This window comes from Rana temporaria, chromosome 4, assembly GCF_905171775.1.
Source record: "Rana temporaria chromosome 4, aRanTem1.1, whole genome shotgun sequence".
NCBI lineage: Eukaryota > Metazoa > Chordata > Amphibia > Anura > Ranidae > Rana > Rana temporaria.
The window spans coordinates 255676594-255697258 of record NC_053492.1 but is presented as its reverse complement, the minus strand read 5'-3'; the positions used below and the strand labels follow the sequence as shown (position 1 = coordinate 255697258).

Sequence of the window (20665 nt, the reverse complement as noted above, 5' to 3'; positions counted from 1 at the left end):
CCCTGAAGTTAAAGTTGTTGTCACACTGTACATCATCTTAAATTAATTTGTGGGTCCACACAATGTGTGGCTACTAACCCAAGCCAAGAGTTAGAATAAAAGCTCATAACTCTGGTGAAACCCATCATCTTAAATTAATTTGTGGGTCCACACAATATGTGGCTATCCCAAGCAAAAAGTTAGAATAAAAGCTCATAACTTTGGTGAAACCTAGCAAACCAAACTGGACTATCATTCTAATATGTTTTCTTGGTACCCACCATCCACGAATGCTGCCGGACAAGAGAAGGGATTCCATCATGCTTGGAGTGTTCTGCCTTCAACTTGCTTGAAGTGGTCAAGGCTTCCAATAATGGAAAAGAGAACATTTTCAATTGCAACTTGTCTACAAGAGATAGAATTTGAGGTGGAGGTTAAAAATACAAAGATTAAACATATCATGAAAAAGACTCACTGCCGACTAGGGTTGAGCGAACCCGAACTGTAAAGTTCGGGTTCGGTACGGACTTTGGGTTTTTCGCAAACCCGGACCCGAACCCGAATAGTTGGAAAAAGTCCGGGTTCGGGTATGTTTTGGCGCGCTGCACGGCAGCCAATCGCCATTCGTTTTACTACTGTGACTGGGAACTGATCACAGCCATGCCTACTTATTTTTCTATAGGGGCAGTCAGCATTCTATAGGTGACTCTGAATATTTTAACAGCACTGCACCTACCACCACCTGTTCACCTGTGATATACTGTGTTTTTCTGTCAAATACATAGTTCAGGGACAGGTTCCTGAAATGTTCCTATAGGGGCAGTCAGCAATCTATAGGTGACTGAATATTTCAACAGCTCTGCACCTGTCCCCTGTGATATACTGTCTGTGCAGTACATAGTTTAGGGCTGGCTTCCTGCTTATTGCTATAGGTAGAGAAATATATAGGTGAATCTCTGCCTATTTCACCATATTAAACTATTTTTGTATTTAAAATTTCTCAAGATTAGGGCAGTCAGCATTCTATAGGTGACTCTGAATATTTTAACAGCACTGCACCTACCACCACCTGTTCACCTGTGATATACTGTGTTTTTCTGTCAAGTACATAGTTCAGGGACAGGTTCCAGATATTTTCCTATAGGGGCAGTCAGCAATCTATAGGTGACTCTGAATATTTCAACAGCTCTGCACCTGTCCCCTGTGATATACTGTCTGTGCAGTACATTGTTTAGGGCTGGCTTCCTGCTTTTTGCTATAGGTAGAGAAATATATAGGTGAATCTCTGCCTATTTCACCAGCACTCTACCTGTCCCCTGTGATATACTGTCTGCGCAGTACATTTAGGGCTGGGTTCCTGCTTCTTGCTATAGGTAGAGAAATCTATAGGTGACTCTGTATATTTCAACAGCACTCCACCTGACCCCTGTGATATACTGTCTGTGCAGTACATTGTTTAGGGCTGGGTTCCTGCTTCTTGCTATAGGTAGAGAAATCTATAGGTGACTCTGTATATTTCAACAGTACTCCACCTGACCCCTGTGATATACTGTCTGTGCAGTAAATTGTTTAGGGCTGGCTTCCTGCTTATTGCTATAGGTAGAGAAATATATAGGTGAATCTCTGCCTATTTCACCATATTACACTATTTTTGTATTTAAAATTTCTCAAAATTAGGGCAAGACCTCAATTAGAGGACCGGCAAGCAACACTACCACCTGGGTCACCAAACATCTCCACAATGTCCCATGGAAGCATTCAGCTCTCCATCTCCCAAACACTGGAGCGTAAGAGGAAGTACCCCTCTACCCACCCGCGATCCCTGGCCCTGAATGCCAGCATTTCAAAATTACTGGCCTTTGAAATGCTGTCATTCCGTCTGGTGGAGATGCAGAGTTTTAAAAGCCTGATGGCATTGGGTGTCCCACGGTGCGCCTGGGAGTTCTGGCATGGAGGCCTTCATTACGCAGTGTGCGCCGTATTGTCTGAGCAGAAACTTCAGTACCCACATCTGACAAATATTTTCTCAGTTCCTCAGCAGTCACACGGGGACTTTTCTCCACTCTACGCTTCAGGTAGCGCACAGCAGTCACAGTCAGCATCTTTCTGCGACGACCAGGTAGCGTTTCAACAGTGCCCTTTGCCTTGAATTTTGCATTTACTACAGTATTACAAAACCAATTGATGTCATATTAGTTGCATATGGTTCTTTATGAAGTCCTTGTAGGATTTCATTCTGAATACAATTACAAATGTATACTAAATTCCCTAAAACCCTTTACAGCATTGGGGGGTTGAATAATTTTGAACAAAACTGTATGGACCTCGTCCTCCAGGGTCAAAATCATTATATTTTTTTTTTTTTTTTTTTTATGTTATTTAAAGTTATTTCCCTATCCACATTTATTTCCAGAGTACTTGCCATGCTCTTCCCGACATTTTGCTGCCATTTGCAGCCCTCCAGCCCTTTCCCTTAGTTTTTTTAGAGACATTTTTGTAGTCAAAAGTCCAGGTCCCCATTGACTTCAATGGGGTTCGAGTTCGGGTCAAACCCGACATCCAGGTGTCCGCTCAACTCTACCGCCGACCCAAAATGATTGACCTGCTGTTATGCTCAACACTTGGCTTCATGTGTTCCAGATCAAGAAAGTCTAGAAGTCTTTCTGCATACTTGTCCTGGTTAAGAGTATCGGTATGACAGCCAAGTAACTGAAACTTCCAGGAGAAACCCATAATAGAAGCCTTTATGGCAGGGATATGCAATTAGTGGACTGCCAACTGTTGCAGAACTACAAGTCCCATGAGGCATAGCAAGACTCACAGCCACAAGCATGACACCCAGAGGTAGAGGCATTTGTAGTTTTGCAACAGCTGGAGGTCCGCTAATTGCATATCCCTGCTCCATGGTTTCCAATGCTTAAAAAATAATAAATAATAATAATAAAATAAAAACCATCCTAGATAATTCCTTACTGGGAACATATTGAAGATGTTTTTTGCTTCACTTCCACTTTGCAATGGCATATTGAACAGTAACGGAACTAATGGACTTGTTGCCTGGCTAATTTGGCTTTAAAAAGTTAGTCTGAAAACAAGCATTCTATGATTGTTGGAATTTTATATTTCTCAGGACACTCAAAGTGTTGAGGCAAAAGCACCAGATGGCCAGAACAAACCTTCTCAAAATCAGACTTCAGCAATGGCGGCCTCTGTACTTTCCTCATGTTTAAGGGCTCGACAAACCCCAGGTGTCAGGTCGCCAAGGCCAACAAAACACACCCCCACACAATGCTTGAGCTGCCACAAAATGCTCCACACCCCGTACACCTACCCCAAGTATCCCAAGCTCAGCTTGCTGATCTGCAGGTTTGAGACTGGCATAGGTGCACATCTGCTCTCCCCCTCCTCCCTGCTGCTGACCGAGAAATGACATGAGACATCACTTCCGGGTCCCTGTTGATAGTTTCCCGTTTTCCAAATGTGACATGTCAAGGGGCTCACGGTCACTTAAAGCAGAATTTACATTTTTGGGTGGAACTCCGCTTAAAAGCTTGATACCCATAAATAAAATAAAAACCATCCTCAATAATTCCATACTGGGAACATATTGAAGATGTTTTTTGCTTCACTTCCACTTTGCAATGGCATACTGAACAGTAAAGTAACTAATGGACTTGTTGCCTGGCTAATTTGGCTTTAAAAAAATGAGTCTGAAAACAAGCATTCTGTGATTGAGTGTCGGACCACCAACTGTTGCAGAACTACAAGTCCCATGAGGCATAGCAAGACTCTCAGCCACATGCATGACACCCAGAGGCATGATGGGACTTGTAGTTTTGCAACAGCTGGAGGTCTGCTAATTGCATATCCCTGGTCTATGGTTTCCTATGCTTAATATAAAAAAACACACCCTAGATAATGCCATACTGGGAGCATATTGATGTTTTTTGCTTCACTTCCACTTTGCAATGGCATATTTAACAGTAAAGGAACTAATGGACTTGTTGCCTGGCTAATTTGGCTTTAAAAAGTTAGTCTGAAAACAAGCATTCTGTGATTGTTGGAATTTTATATTTCTCAGGACACTCAATGTGTTGAGGCAAAAGCATCAGATGGCCAGAACAAACCTTCTTAATAAAATCAGACTTCAGCAATGGTGGCCTCTGTACCTTCCTCATGTTTAAGGGCTCGACAAACCCCAGGCGTCAGGTCACCAAGGCCAACAAAACACACCCCCACACACTGCTTGAGCTGCCACAAAATGCTCCACCCCCAGTACACCTACCCCAAGTATCCCGCGCTCAGCTTGCTGATCTGCAGGTTTGAGACTGGCATAGGTGCACATCTGCTCTCCCCCTCCTCCCTGCTGCTGACCCAGAAATGACATTAGACATCACTTCCAGGCCCCTGTTGACAGTTACCCCGTTTTCCAAATGTGGCATATCAAGGGGCTCACGGTCACTTAAAGCAGAAGTTCCATTTTTGGGTGGAACTCCTCTTAAAAGCTTGATACACAAAAAAAGTTTCAGTTAAAAATGTCGCACAGATTACAGCATTTATAGACTGAATTTGATACATACCTCTCCGTTTACTCTCAAACAGCACAGTGTTGCCATACTTCAGCCTTGATGGTCATCTCGCCAGCTACAATATAAAGATAAGCTTTGGAATCACATGAGAACATAAGCGGCAAAACTGAGGAATTTGGCGTTGTCGTAACAAACAGATATTGACAAGTGAAACCGTGTGAAGTTAGCTAATGCGTTGAAGTATTGCCATTTTGTGGGAGCGGCAAGTACTAAGACCCTTTTCCCCCCTAAGGAGAGAAGGATTCTGACCCAATACCTAAAGTCTGACCCAAGAATAGAGAGTATTGATTTTGGCCTGGCCAAAGAGTTTGTTGACTGTAATATGGTGCCCTCATACGCCAAACAAGAAAAACTAAAAACCATTCCAAAAGCAAGTCTGTATTCCCAGGAAGAAAGAATGAACAGTTATAAGAAAATCGACCATTCCCACTGTAAGCCATAATTAAGCTTCTAGACCAACTGCCAGGAAGAACCGGAGCAGTGAGCAAGGAGACTGAATCAGATCTAGCCCCGGCCTTCTCGGAGGAGTGGGCACTTCTTCCCAAGTCCAGCAAGGACTGAGATTGACCCAGTCTCTAAACCCACTACTACAGAACAGCCTAGCAACCAGTCCAGATGCTCAACTACAGCTCACAATAGAAATTTTAGACAGTCTTGCAACAGCCGACCCTTTACTTCCAGAGAGCGAGAGCATTGCCCAAGCACTCCGTAGACTTCCCCAAGAGGGATCAAAGAGTGAAATCCACAGCCCTGCCTGCATCTCTTCACAGAGAAAGAGCTCCTAGAAACCGGTAACATTCAAGGTAAGCTGAAGACTGATGTGAATGTAGGAGCCAACCACATTTTCCAGCATGACAGGGCAGGGCAAGCAACACTGTCGACACTGAATTACATGGAAGGCTCGCCCACCCCACTCACACCCCCAGGGGCTCAATCCATGCTAGACACTTCCAACCGAACCATAACACCTCACTCCTAGACCCCAGAACTTGGTCACCACCAAATCTGATGGTTAAACCCAAGCCCATGAGTCATGATAAAAGCTCAAAACTCTGGTGAAACCTATCATCTTAAATTAATTTGTGGGTCCTCACAATGTGTGGGTAACCCAAGCCAAGATGCCTCATTAAGCAACCCTGCAAAATCTAGGCCAACAAGCAACCTTAAAGCAAATATGCATCCTTATGCGATTCAGCATCTTTCATGCGATCAAACATCTTATTCATCTTAAGCACTACTGTGCGGACAAGTACCCTTGTGAGACCACGGACTCTTGTGTGATCAAGCACCCCTGTGCGATCCAGCATCTTTATGCAACCAAGCATCAAGATGCTACCTTAGGCATTTCTGTGAAAACAAGCCTCTATGTGATCAAGTATCCTTGGGTAATCAAGGACTTGGTTGATCAGACAACCATGTGTGATGCAGCTTTTATATGCATTCAAGCAACTTTATGCAATTTTTGGCATTTCTGTGGAAACAAGCCTCTCTGTGTGCCCAAATATCCCTGGGCAATCCAGGACTCAGGTGATCAGGTAACCCTGTGTGATCCAGCTTCTTTATGCGACCTTTGGCATTTCTGTGGGAACAAGCCTCTCTGTGTGCCCAAATATCCTTGGGTAATCAAGGACTCGGGTGATCAGGTAACCCTGTGTGATCTAGAATCTTCATGCACTCATGCATCTTTATGCGATTCTAGGCATTCCTGTGGAAACAAAAAAAGGGATTTTTAATACAGCTTACCTGTAAAATCCTTTTCTTGGAGTACATCACGGGACACAGAGCGGCATATTCATTACTATGTGGGTTATATGGAGTACCTTCAGGTGATGGACACTGGCAATCTCAAACAGGAAGTGCCCCTCCCTATATAACCCCCTCCCATGGGAGGAGTACCTCAGTTTTGTAGCAAGCAGTATGCCTCCCAAAATGGTCCCCATAAGAGGGGTGGGAGCTCTGTGTCCCGTGATGTACTCCAAGAAAAGGATTTTACAGGTAAGCTGTATTAAAAATCCCTTTTTCTTTCTCGTACATCACAGGACACAGAGCGGCATATTCATTACTATGTGGGATGTCCCAAAGCAATGCTTACAATGAGGGGAGGGAGACATCTTCCCAAGACAAAAGGATTTAATTTAGAGATATACTTAAATCATAATAAATCCAACTTGGTTGAGAAAAAATAATTTTAAATTTTACTCAAAAGGGAGCCCCCGGAATCCGAGGGTCTCAAACTGCAGCCCGCAGCACTGCCTGCCCAAAGGCTGTATCAGTATTCCTTCTTACGTCCAACTGGTAGAACTTTGTAAACGTGTGGACAAGAAGACCAGGTTGCCGCCTTGCAAACTTGAGCCATAGAGATCTGGTGGTGTGCTGCCCAGGAGGCGCCCATGGCCCTAGTAGAATGAGCCTTTAATGATAACGGAGGAGGCAACCCCTTCAAGCCGTAGGCCTGAGTGATTAACTATTTAATCCACCTCGAGATGGTGGATTTTGCAGCTGCCTGCCCCTTTTTGGGCCCATCCGGTAAAATGAACAACACGTCTGTTTTCCGGATCTTCTCTGTAGCTTTAAGATAGGCCTTCATGGCCCTGACAATATCCAAGGTATGCAGCAACCCTTCCTTTCTGGAAGTAGGTTTAGGAAAGAAGGATGGTAATACCAAATCCTGGTTTAGATGAAAACTGGATATAACCTTTGGTAGGAAGGAAGGATGAGGGCGGAGAACGACATTGTCCTTATGAAAAATAAGATATGGTTCCTTACAGGATAAGGCTGCCAGTTCCGCTACTCTTCTGGCGGAAACTATGGCGACCAAAAATACTAACTTCCTTGTCAGTAAAACCAAAGGAATTTCAGCCAACGGCTCAAAAGGTTGTTTCTGTAAACTTGACAGAACAAGATTTAAATCCCACGGACAAAGCAGGGATTTAACTGGAGGATTAATACGTAAGACCCCCAGCATGAAGGTCTTAACCAGCGAGTGGGTGGCCAGCGGCCGCTGAAACCACACTGACAAAGCTGAAATCTGTCCCTTGATTGTGCTTAATGCCAGTCCTTTATCCACTCCTAGCTGGAGAAAACTTAATACTCTATCGATGGTAAATTTGCGAGAAAGCCATCGCTTGGACTCACACCAGCCTACATAGGCCTTCCAGACCCTGTAATAAATCACCCTAGAGACCGGTTTCCTGGCTCTGATTAGGGTAGAGATTACTTTCTGAGACAGACCTCTACCCCTGAGAATCAGGGATTCAGCTTCCAGGCCGTCAAATTTAGATGCCGTAAGGCAGGGTGGAGGATCGGACCTTGCGATAGCAGGTCTGGCCGTAGAGGAAGAGTCCAAGGGTCTCCCACTACCATCTTTAGGATTAGTGAATACCATGCCCTTCTGGGCCATGCTGGAGCTACCAGGATAACTGGTATGTGCTCCACCCTGATCCTGCGCAGCAGGCGGGGTAGTAACTGGAGCGGGGGAAATGCATAAAGAAGTTTGAACTGATGCCAAGGGCAAACTAACGCATCGGTTCCGCAGGCCCTGGGATCCCTTGTGCGGGACATGAACCTGTCTAGCTTCTTGTTCAGTCTCGATGCCATGATATCCACGTCCGGCACTCCCCATTTCTGGCAGAGTGTCTGAAAGACCTGTGGATGCAGAGACCACTCCCCCGGCAAAAGAGTCTGGCGACTTAAGAAGTCCACCTGTAGGTTGTCCACTCCGGGAATGAATATAGCCGATATGCAGGGCACATGGGCTTCTGCCCACAAGAAAATCAAGCTCACTTCTCTCTGAGCGGCTTGACTCTTGGTTCCCCCTTGGTGATTTATATATGCCACCGCCGTGGCATTGTCCGATTGTATTCTCACCGGGAACCCCTGTAGTTTGGACGTCCAAGCCCTGAGGGCTAGTCGAGCAGCTCTGAGCTCCAAGATATTGATGGGCAACTGCTTCCCTGCCGCTGCCCAAGTGCCCTGGCGAGTGCAACCATCCAAAATTTCTCCCCAGCCCATCAGGCTGGCGTCTGTGGTTACTATCTTCCAGGTCACAGGACTGAAAGTCTTTCCCTTCAGGAGATGCTGAGGGTTTAACCACCAAGATAGACTTTGCCGCACTCTTGGTGAGAGTGGCAAAGGAATTTCTACGGCCTGAGGCCTCTTGCTCCATGCTGACAGGATGGCTGCCTGCAGGATGCGAGTGTGGCTCTGGGCGTACGGTACCGCCTCGAATGTGGCCACCATCTTGCCTAGTAGTCGCATACATAGGCGAACAGTTGGCCTTTTCTTTCTTAGAACTACTTGTATTAGCTCCTTGATGGCCTTGACCTTTAATAGGGGTAGGAACACCTTCTGTTGTTCTGTATCCAATCTCATGCCGAGATATTCCAGCTGCCTTGTGGGCAGGAATGCCGACTTGTCTCGATTTAGGACCCAGCTGAACCTCTCGAGGTACTGAACCGTGAGGGCCACTGCTCGTTCCAGGCCAGGAGACGAGTGGTCTACGACCAAGAGGTCGTCCAGGTAAGCCAGGACCGTGACCCCTTGGGTCCTTAGATTGGCTAGGATTGGGGCTAGGACCTTCGTGAATACCCGGGGGGCCGTAGCCAACCCGAAGGGGAGCGCCACAAATTGGAAATGACGCTGAGCCACCGCGAAGCGTAGAAATACTTGATGTGGCTGAAAAATTGGCACATGAAGGTAAGCATCCTTTATGTCTATGGACGCCATGAAGTCGTCCTTCTGGAGCACGGCGACAGCTGATCGAATAGTTTCCATCCGGAATGAGCGGACCTTTAGGTACGCATTTACTCCCTTTAAGTCCAAGATTGGCCCGACATCGCCGTTGGGCTTTGGGATGATAAACAGGTTGGAGTAGAACCCCAATCCCTGTTCCCGGACTGGTACCTCTACTATCACCTTCTGGCATAGCAGATGATTCAATGCCGCCATCAATGCGGCTCTTTTCACAGGGTCGCCTGGTACTCTTGACTCCTGGTAATGAGGAGGAGGGAATTTTAGAAATTCTACTTTGCAGCCCGTGGTCACGGAAGACCGTACCCAGCAGTCGGGAATGCTTGCCTCCCAAACCTCTGCAAAGAGACGCAGCCTTCCCCCCACCATCGTGGGTGGGGGCGCCCCTTCATAAGGCCGACTTGGGGGCTGGCTTCGCAGGTTTGCGGTACCACTGCTTCTTGCCCCCCGTGGCTTGGCCCTGCGGCTTATTGTTAAATCCTGATCTTGCAGGAGGCCGTCGATACTGTTTGGTATTAGAGGGCCCCTGCCCCGGGGAGGGCTGGCGCTTAAATGCGGAGCCTCTGGCTTTCTTCTTGACTGGCAAGAGAGTGCTTTTGCTGCTTGATATAGTCTGAATATATCTATCCAGATCTTCTCCGAAGAGACGTCCTCCATGGAAGGGAAACCCTACCAGGAGTTTTTTGCACGGGGGCTCAGCCTCCCAATTCTTCAACCATAAGAGCCTTCTCATATGGATTAGAAATAAGGATAAACGTGACGCCTGCTGGATGGAGTCTTTGATAGCATCCACCGTAAAGCGTATAGCCCTGGGTATATCCGAAAATTCCTCTGCCTGTTGGGCAGGGATAAGTTTAAGCATTTGCTTAGTTTTATCGGATAATGCTTGGGCAACTCCAATAGCAGCCACAGCGGGCTGAACTATCGCTCCTGCTGAAGTAAAGGAGGCCTTAAGTAATGTTTCCAAGCGTTTATCAACCGGATCCTTAAACACCTGTACGTTTTCTACAGGGCAAGTTAAAGATCTGTTCACACAGGAGATGGCTGCGTCCACCGCCGGGGGCGCCCACCTTTTGGAGAATTTCTCCTCCATAGGATATAAAACAGAGAATTTTTTAGGTGGTAAAAAGACTATCTGGCTTGATCCAATCCTGAAATATGACATCCTCGAGTAGAGGATGGACCGGAAAAACTGCGTTGCTTTGAGGCGCTCTTAATGAGCCTAAAGCTGAAACCGCCGATACTTGAGGTTCTGGTATGGGTAACTTAAATGCCTCATGGACCATGTCCGTTAAAGCTTGAACCCACAAACTTTCCCCTTGGGAGGTTGAACTAGACTCCTCAGTATCCGGATCCTCGATCTCTGAACCACCCTGGTCCAAAACGTCAGGATTATCCAATTCCCCTAGGGAAAGGATCTCTGAGTCTGAGGGTTCCTGCTCGGGTGACGGAGACCTAGTCCGCTTTCTACCCGATATAGCCTTAGCTATCCTTTTTGCCATTCTTTTCTCTAGTTCTCCTAAATAAACAGCAAGCACCCTCTCAGTGACAAAGCCGGGGTTGGACTGAACTGGACCAGCCCCAGCACCAGATCCCCAGGTCCCATCAGGGCGTGCCCTGATATGTCCTGTGGGGAGAGCAGCGGCATAGCCGTGTCTGAGCCCTCGGATTTTGCGGGGGAATCCCCACCCTTTGTACCCTCTGACCCAGAAGCCATGGTACAATACCGAGGTACACCTGCTATCACCCAGCCACAGACGTAGCTAAGGGGATCTGCCGGTTTGGGAACGATAGAGACTAACGCCCAAACTGAGAAGGGAGATCAGAAGTTCTTTCCTTTTTTCTTCTTTTTTTTTTCTTGAAGAGGAAAAGAAAAATACTCTGTCTCCTAATAAGTATTGCCAATAGCCATCTGCTGAAAAAAAGGAAAAAGAAACCTATCTGTAGGTTTGACAGTCTATTCTTTAGAAAAAGACTGTAATCTTTCCTTCCGCCACTGGGTGTCCTCGGCGAGCTCCGCTCTGCGTCCTCCTCCTCTCTAACTCAGGAAGACACTGAGCTTTTGGCAGCTAATAGAAGGGCCTCCCCTTCCTTTATGTAAATCGCCGCCCACAGGGATGCGCCCCCACCCCAGCCAATGGCGCGAAAAAACGTTCATATCTCGGGCACGCGCCCGTCGGCGGGGGCCATCGCACATGGAGGAGGACGGAGTGGCGCAGCACCCAGGCAGGTAAGCCCTCAGGTAGGTCACAGACCTCCTCTTAGCATGGGAAACACGGCTCCTGTATTTCACAGAGATCCCACACCTAGCGCAGCAGACCCAGCTAAACAACACTTACCAGGGAGGACACCTATCACTGGGGGAAAAAGATTTGAATCATCCTGTCTCTGACCATAGACATAGTGATTCCTTGCCAATGCAGAGCATACCCAGGCATGACCCCCTGTGCACCCCGCTCCAGGGAATCTGCTAAGAACCAAGTTCCGCAGGCTCCCCAATACTTACCTGCTCCATGCCGCAGGACTTTTGCACAGCAAGAGGTCCAATCTTCCCCCATCTCCGTGGGTGGCGTCTAGACCTTCAGGCCCTGGGTTCCTATGAAGGAGCCACTGTCCTGGGCCCATATAGCACCCTGGCAAACAGGAGCTTTAGATACCCAAGGTTCTAAGTCCTGGGCCCAGGGTCCAGCTCTCTAAAAAGAAAAGCGTTATGGGCAAACCCCATGGCTTTGGGGTCCGGATACTGTCCACTTTAGCACTGAGGCCGTTGGACAGATCCGGTTAGCCTGCCTTGATCCCAAGGATGTGGCGGCAAAGCTAAACCATGACCAACACCTAAGACACTGGCGAAAAAACTGAGGTACTCCTCCTATGGGAGGGGGTTATATAGGGAGGGGCACTTCCTGTTTGAGATTGCCAGTGTCCATCACCTGAAGGTACTCCATATAACCCACATAGTAATGAATATGCCGCTCTGTGTCCCGTGATGTACGAGAAATCAAGGGTAATCAAGGACTCGGGTGATCAGGTAACCCTGTGTGATCTAGAATCTTTATGCACTCAAGCATCTTTATGCGATTCTAGGCATTCCTGTGGAAACAAAAAAACATGTTCTGTTACTTGTTTTACCCCACATGCATTTTTATGCGATTTTAGGCACTTTAATGTGACCAAGCATCCTTATGCGACTTTGTGAAAAACAAAACATGTAAAACGGATACTTCTCCTCGTTAGGCTGCAGCTGTACCCTGTCCTCTGACAGTGAACCTTCATCCTCAGGTCTTTTAATCCATTTGATTTAGGAATTAGAGCAGGGAAAGGGGCACACCCTGTTTTTTCTGCTTTTGTGTGAGGATGCTGCGAATATAGCAGTTAACCTCATATAGATCCAAAATGCAATGCACACAAACATATGCAGAGTGGCTGCAATATTGGGGGAGGCAACAATGCCTGACAGGGCTGATGGCTCAATCTGTGAGCCGCCTCAAGTCTCTACAGGGGAGGATGGTATCATGCAAGCATGATAAGGGCCCCCAGGTTCAGGAGGCGATACCCCTTTTATATTCCTACCGCGACCCTTTCTATGGAGAGACACATTCCTAAGCTAAAAGCAGAGGAACTTAACCCAGGTGCATCAACAGCTGAATTTAGTCTAGCAAAAAACCATGCCTAATCGGCACAGCTAGATGCTGAGTAGGTGTCTTAGATGAATCTGTATCCAACACACACGAGGTGCTTACGTGCCCCAAGCTACTGTGTCCCCCTGCTTTACAGAGCTCTGACGTCTGGGCCTTTTTGAAGAGCCCGCCTTGCGACTGCACCATGAGCCGGCAAGCACGTGCGCCAACCACATCGTCCCCCCCGCCTACAAAACCCACCCACGCGCGCATAGGGAAATGGTGTAGGCGTGGAGAGAGATCCCCCAAGGAGCGCCGTGGACCCAGACTACGAGGGACCCCCTCCCCACACTGTGGCAGAATCTGAAGCGGAGGAAGTGGGTTGCACAATATACCAGCTTCCATCTTTGGAAAGCATGGTAAGCAAAACACCAGGTATGTCTTCTTACTGCCCTTAGTGGCGGAAACAGATAAGACATGCAGCTACTCATGGAAGACAGTCCTTTGCATAGGATTTAGGGGTACAAACTCACTCGAGAGGAGATATATGGTACTACAGTCATCCCGTCCTAACATAGTGGTTTCTTTGCCCAGGCACACGCCAGTTAGGGGAGGTATATGGGTGTCCAGAGCCATCCTGTCTCAGAAGACATAGTGGTTTACAATGCCCATGCATAGAAGCATAATTTAGGCTAGACCCATAATCCCCAGAGGAAGACCTACTGTCGAACCAAGTTCTGTAGGTACCTCCTCTTTCCTTTCCACGCCGCAGGGTATTGCCAAGCAAGAGGCCCAATCTTCACCCTTCACCGTGGGTATTGTCCTAGACATTCAGGGACCGGGATCCATGGACAGGAACACCACTCCCCTGGACCTACAAAAGCACCCTGGCAGCAGAAAACATTTGGTTCCTTGGTAAGGCACAAAGTACTGGAACCCAGGGTCCAGCCCTCCGAAGAGAGGCATTATAGGCAAAACCTTGTTCTTCGTACTGAGGCCCGGGTACCGTCCACTTTGGCTATGAAGCACTTTGGACGGATCCGGATTTATGGAGGCTTTTTACATCCAGCATGGATCCCTCCAGTGGAGCTCCTAAGAGCACATGTTCATTCGTGACCAACAGCTTCAGACACTGATGAAAAAAACTGAGGTACTCCCAGTATGGGAGGGGTTATATAGGGAGGGAACTTCCTGTTTGATTACATCAGTGTCCAGCACCTGAAGGTGGAACATATAACCCACATAGTTATTACTATGCAGCTCTGTGTCCCGTGATGTATGATAAAGAAAAGCACTTTAAAGCGGAGTTCCGGACACAATTTAACTTTTTAAATATAAATACCCCTGTAATACACAAGCTTAATGTATTCTAGTAAAGTTAGTCTGTAAACTAAGGTCAGTTTTGTTAGGTTGTTACAGCATTTAGACACTTTATAAAATAGAAATTGACTGGGGCCATCTTAAGTGTGGGCATCATGAAGCCAGACTGTATGACTTCCTGGATTTCAGCCTTGCAGATCTCGCACATGCTCAGTGCTGCACAAGCAGTGTAATAGGTTTCAGATCAGGTTTCAGCACCTGTACTGTCCAAGTCACATGATTCTTCGAGACTTGGGGGGTGCACAGACTCCTGGAAAGTTACACCCACTACATTCCCAGGAGTCTGTGCGGTGTAGGTTAGGAAGCTTAAGCACCTAGGTGCAGGAAGAGGGAAGATTAACTATTCTGCCTAGCAACAACACTTTGAAGGCATCTAAAAAAAAAATCATTTTCTTAAAGGACTAATGACATTTTTTTTAAAACTACTGATGTAATGTTATATTTATGGGTGGAACTCCACTTTAAGTGTTAACAACACTTTCCTCAGTGCAGCTCCTCCCAGGGGGCGTGGTTCCCCAGGTATAGCCCACACCCTGCTCTAGCAGCTCCAGTTCGTAACAAGCAGTACAAACAAAAGGAGGGGTGGGTGCTGTGTCAGTCCATGAACTCAGAGAAATGGATTTTACGGTGAGTACAAAAATCCTATTTTCTCTTCCGTTCATGGACAAACAGCAGCCTTTGACCTTAGGGACGTCCCCAAGCAGTGTCAAAAAATTTGAGAGGTGGGAAAAACACAGCAAACCAAGCTACACCCCAAACAAAACCGGAGTTACTCAACGGAGGAACTCCAACTTTAAACTGCCGCCTGTAACACCTTGCGGCCGAAGGAGGCATCAGAAGATGCACTCACATCCACCTTGTAAAACTTTGTAAAAGTGTGAACCGACGACCCGGTCGCTGCCTTACACACCTGTAACACAGAGGCTTGATACCGGAAAACCCAAGAGGCACCGATCGCCCTGGTCGAATGCGCCGTAACCCGAAAGGGAGGCGCCCGCCCCTTTAGGGCATAGGCCTGAAGCACAACCTGTCGTATCCACCTAGAAATGGTGGCCGACGAGACTGCCAGACCTTTTCTGGGACCAGTCACCGACACGAACAGTGAGTCCGACTTCCGGAACGGAGCCGTAGCAGATAAGTACACTCGTAGTGCCCGAATCACATCCAGGGAATGTAAAGTGGCCTCCTTCTGGTTTTTAGGCCAAGGACATAAGGATGGAAGAACAATGTCCTCATTAATGAGGAAAGCCAAAACCACTTTCGGGAGAAAAGACGGCTGCGGCCGCAGCACCACCTTATCCTTATGGATGACCAAATAGGGAATCATGCAAGACAAGGCCGCCAGTTCAGATACTCGTCTGATCGAGGTAATTTCTACCAGAAAAAAACACCTTTTGTGACAGAGTCAACAAAGGGATCTTTCGGATGTCCTCAAAGGGAGCATCCTGAAGCACCGAAAGGACTAGATTCAAGTTCCATGGGGGCAGTGGATGGCACACCGGAGGAGCCACATGCCAGACCCCCTGTACAAACATACGCACCAAGGAGTGCGCCGCCAAGGGTCGATGAAAGTAAACGGCCAGAGCCGAAATCTGACTCTTAACCGTACTCAAGGCGAGAGCCTGATCCACTTCCCCACTGTAAAAAACAGCAGAATCCTAGACACCATGTATGAACGAGGGTGCCACTTCATCTCCTCACACAGAGATGTAGGCCTTCCACGAACGATGGTAAATCCTACGTGAGGTAGACTTCCGTGCACGCAGCATGGTAGAGACTACCGAGCCTGACAGGCCTCGGTCCTTCAGTACCTGGCTCTCAACAGCCACACCGTTAAAGATAGCGACTGTAAAGCAGGGTGGAAGATCGGACCCTGCGACAGAAGATCTTTTCTCAGAGGTAGACGCCAGGGGGCGTCTGCCACCAGACGCACCAGGTCCACGTACCAGGAGCGGCGCGGCCAGTCTGGGGCGATCAGGATTGTTGGAATCCCTTCGGCTTCCACTCTGCGCAGCAGGCGAGGAAGAAGCTTCAGAGGAGGGAAGGCGTAAATCAGTCGACAGTGACCCCAAGGAGCCACGAACGCGTCTGACGCGTCCACCCACGGGATCTTCGACCCGGCCACGAACCGTGGCACCTTCCGGTTGAGACGGGACGCTAGAAGGTCCACGTCTGGAGTGCCCCACTTTTGGCACAGACGTCAAAACACCTCCGGGTGAAGTGACCATTCTCCTGGGTCCAGTGTTTGGCGACTTAGGTAGTCGGCTTGCCAATTCTGAACACCCGGAATGTACACGGCCGATAGAGCCGGAACGGACCTTTCGGCCCACCGAAGAATGTTCGCTACTTCAAGCGCTGCAGCCAAGCTTTGTGTGCCTCCCTGATGAATGACATATGCCACCGCCGTGGCGTTGTCAGACTGGATTCTGATCGGTCGGCCCTGAAGACCCAGAGACCACGTGGAAAGACACAACTTGATCGCTCGGAACTCCAGCACATTGATTGGAAGGCGGGACTCCACCTGAGTCCAGCACCTCAGGGCTGACTGGGTACCCCAAACACCACCCCCCAGCGGGAGAGGCTGGCAGCTGTCGTGATCACTGTCTGGTGACACGGCAGGAACAAATTATCAGTCCGTAGTACCAGAGATGTGAGCCATCCATCAGACCCAGCACTGATATGCAAAAGCGAAGCGACGCCCATATTGGGTCGCCAACCGCAGCACTGCCGAGTCTGCAGTTTTTCTGCTGGGAGGAAAAACTCTCGCCTCCGAGGAATCCAGGACCAACCCCAGACCTTCCAGCCGCTGAGACGGTACCAGTACCGACTTCTGGATATTCAGCAGTCAACCGAATTCTCGGAGGGTCTGACAGGTGATAGACACATCGTCTACCAATTCAAAGCTTGAGGAAGCTCTCAGAAGAAGTTCCAGGTATCCCGCAATAGCGATCCCACGCTGCCGCAGCAGGGCCAGAATCGGGGCGAGCACCTCGGTGAAAAAACCTGTGGTGCCGAAGCTAGGCCGAACGGGACGGTCACAATAGAAACTGGTCCTCCCCGACCGCAAAGCGCAGAAACCTCTGGTGTTATGCGCAAATGGGGATATGCAGGAACGCGTCCTTGATATCCAGGGATGCTAAAAAAAAAAAAACAAGATGGAGCGCTGCTGTTACTGAGCGTATCAACTCCATTCTGAATTTTTTGCGCTTTCACAAAGCAGTTAAGGGCCTTGAGGTCCAGGACCGGACAGACCCCGTCCCCCTTGGGGACTTACAAACAGATTGGAGTAAAAACCCCTGAAACCGTTCCGTTGAGGGGACCGGCACAACCACCCCCCTGTCCAGCAAATCCTGGACAGCTCCTGACAGGTCCTTCAGGCAAACCGGAAGAAGCCGGAGATTGGAGGGAAAAAATCTGTTTGGTGGACAAGAGAGAAACTCCATCTCGTACCGTCAGTCCCGGTACGTCTTAGTACGCCGTCGGATCTTAGGTGCATATTTATGCTGGCCGCTAGGTGGCGCTTCCGTTGATTTCCGCGTAAAGTATGCAAATTAGCTAGATACGCCGATTCTCAAACATACGTCCGCCGCAATTTTTTAGCGTTGTTTACGTAAGGCTTTGTCGGCGTAACGTTACCCCTGGCTCTATGAGGCGTACGCAATGTTAAGTATGGACGTCGGGACAGCGTCGAATTTTCCATCGTTTGCGCAAGTCGTTCGCGAATAGGGCTTTGTGTAAGTTACGTTTACGTCGAAAGCATCGACTATTTGCGACGTGATTTTGCGCATGCACACTGGGATACGTCCACGGACGGCGCATGCGCCGTTCGTAAAAAGCGTCAATTACGTGGGGTCATACTAGATTAACATACAACACACCCACTCCAAGCCTACTTTGAATTAGGCAGGCTTACGCCGGCAGATTTACGTTACGCCGGCCCACATATGGGAGCAAGTTCTTTGTGGAAACTCTACGAGCCACTCTGATTTGCGGTGGCGTAGCGCATATGAGATGCGCTACGCCCGCCTAAATATACGCCCGTTTTTGTGGATCTGGCCCATAGTGGTTAAGTTGCCCATGCATGGAAGCATAAAAAATAGGCGAGACCCATAGTCCCTTACATGGAAGACCTACCGACGGACCAAGTCCTGTAGGTACCTCCGCTTACCTTTCCACGCTGCAGGGTATTGCAAAGCAACAGGCCCAGCCTTCACCCCTCACCGTGGGCTTCGTCTCAGACCTTCAGGGACTGGGGTCCATAGCAGGTCACCTCTCGCCTGGACCTATAGCACCCTGGCAACAGGAAAACATTTGGTCTTTGGTATCGACCAATGTTCTAGAACCCAGGGTCCAGCTCTCAGAGAGAAGCATTATAGGCAAAATCTCATTCTTTGTACAGAGGCCCAGGTACCGTCCACTTTGGCTATGAAGCACCTTGGACGGATCCAGATTTTATGGAGGCTTTTTAAATCCAGCATGGATCCCTCCAGTGGTGCTCCTTAGAGCACATGTTCACTTGTGACAAACACCTTAGACACACTCAATGTGTTGTGGCAAAAGCACCAGATGTGGCCAGAACAAACCTTCTCAAAATCAGACTTCAGCAATGGCGGCCTCTGTACATTCCTCATGTTTAGGGCTCGACAAAGCCCAGGCAATAGGTCACCAAGGTAAACAAAACACACCCCCACACAATGCTTGAGCTGCCACAAAATGCCCCACACACCTACCCCAAGTAACCCAGGCTCCGCTTGATGATGTGCAGGCCTGAGACTGGCATAGGTGCACTTCCCCCTCCTTGCTGATGACCCAGAAATGACATGCGACATCACTTCCGGGTCAGTGTTGACAGTTTCCCCAGTTTAATTGTGGCATGTCAAGGGGGTCACGTTCACTTAAAGCAGAAGTTCCATTTTTGGGTGGAACTCTGCTTAAAAGCTTGACAAACAAAAAAGTTTCACTTAAATGTGCCACAGGATACAGCATTTATAGACTGAATACCCAGGAATAGGAGTATTGATGATGGCCTGGTCCAAAGAATTTGTTGACTCTAGTATGGTGCCCTTATACTCTAACCAAGAAACACAAAGGAGCATTCCAAATCAACACTCTGTATCCCCAGGAAGAAAGGATGTGCAGTCAAAGATAATCCTCCCATTCCCATCATGAGCCATGATTGAGCCCCTAGTCCAACTTCAAAGCCGCACTGCAGCAGAGGGCAAAAAGACTGAATCCACCCTAGTCCCGACCTTCCTGAAGGACTGGGCACTCGCCCCCCAATCCAGCAAGGACTGAGAGTGACCTAGTCTCCAAGTTCTCCGCTACAGAGAAGCCCATCAACCAGCCCAGTTTCCCAATCACAGCTCATAATAGGAAAGGCAAGACCGTCTCAGAACAGCAGACACTTTACTTGCAGAGAGCGGGGGCTCTCTGTAGACTTTCCCAACAGGTTTCAGAGTAAAATATATGCTCTGCCACCCATCCCTGTACATGGCAGAAAAAAGCTCCTAGAAACCGGTAACCTGCAAGGGAAGCGCAAAATGTGGATTAAAGAGGCCAACTGAGTCTGAAGTAGCAGTGCTGCAGTGCCCTGCCCTGCTCCAACAAAGCTTAACCCACAACATAGGAGCAAATTTCTACCCAGGGACTTCCAACAGAACAAGAACTTTGCTCTTAGAACCCAAAATCTAAGGATTATGATAGAGTTATGATTAAAAGTTCATAACTCTGGTGAAACCTAGCAAACCATGCTGGACTATCATCCTAGATTTATTTGTGGGTCCACACAATGTGCGGCCAAGAGTTAGAATTAAAGCTCATAACTCTGGTGAAACCTAGCAAACCAAGCTGGACCATCATCCTAAATTCATTTGTGGGTCCACACCAATGTTTGGCTAACCCAAGCCAAGAGTTAGAATAAAAGTTCATAACTCTGGTAAAACCTAGCAAACCAAGCTGGATGATCATCCTAGATTTATTTGTGGGTCCACACAGTGTGTGGCCAAGCCAAGAGTTAGAATTAAAGCTCATAACTCTGGTGAAACCTAGCAAGTCAAGCTAGACCATCATCCTAATGCATTTTCTTGGTACCCACCATCCACTAATGTGGCAGGCAAGAGAATGGATTCCATCACGCTTGGAGTGTTCAGCCTTCAACTTGCTTGAAGTGGTCAAGGCTTCCAATAATGCAAAAGATAACATTTTTAATGACATGTCTACAAGAGATAAAATTTGAGGTAGAGATTTAAAATACAAAGTTTAAACATGTCATAAAAAAGGCTCACTGCCGACCGAAAATTATTCACCTGCTGTTATGCTCAACAACTGGCTTCATGTGTTCCAAGTCACCCC

At 48.0% G+C, this 20665-nt stretch overlaps 1 long non-coding RNA gene across 1 annotated transcript; it reads right to left on the bottom strand.

Moving 5' to 3' along the window:
* Window positions 1–363: 363 nt before the first annotated feature.
* On the bottom strand, window positions 364–20424 carry LOC120937156. Its single transcript, XR_005748681.1, has 3 exons — window positions 20409–20424; window positions 4560–4623; window positions 364–385 (listed from the first exon to the last, which is right to left on the bottom strand). It is a non-coding gene; the product is annotated as an uncharacterized LOC120937156 (long non-coding RNA).
* Window positions 20425–20665: the final 241 nt, after the last annotated feature.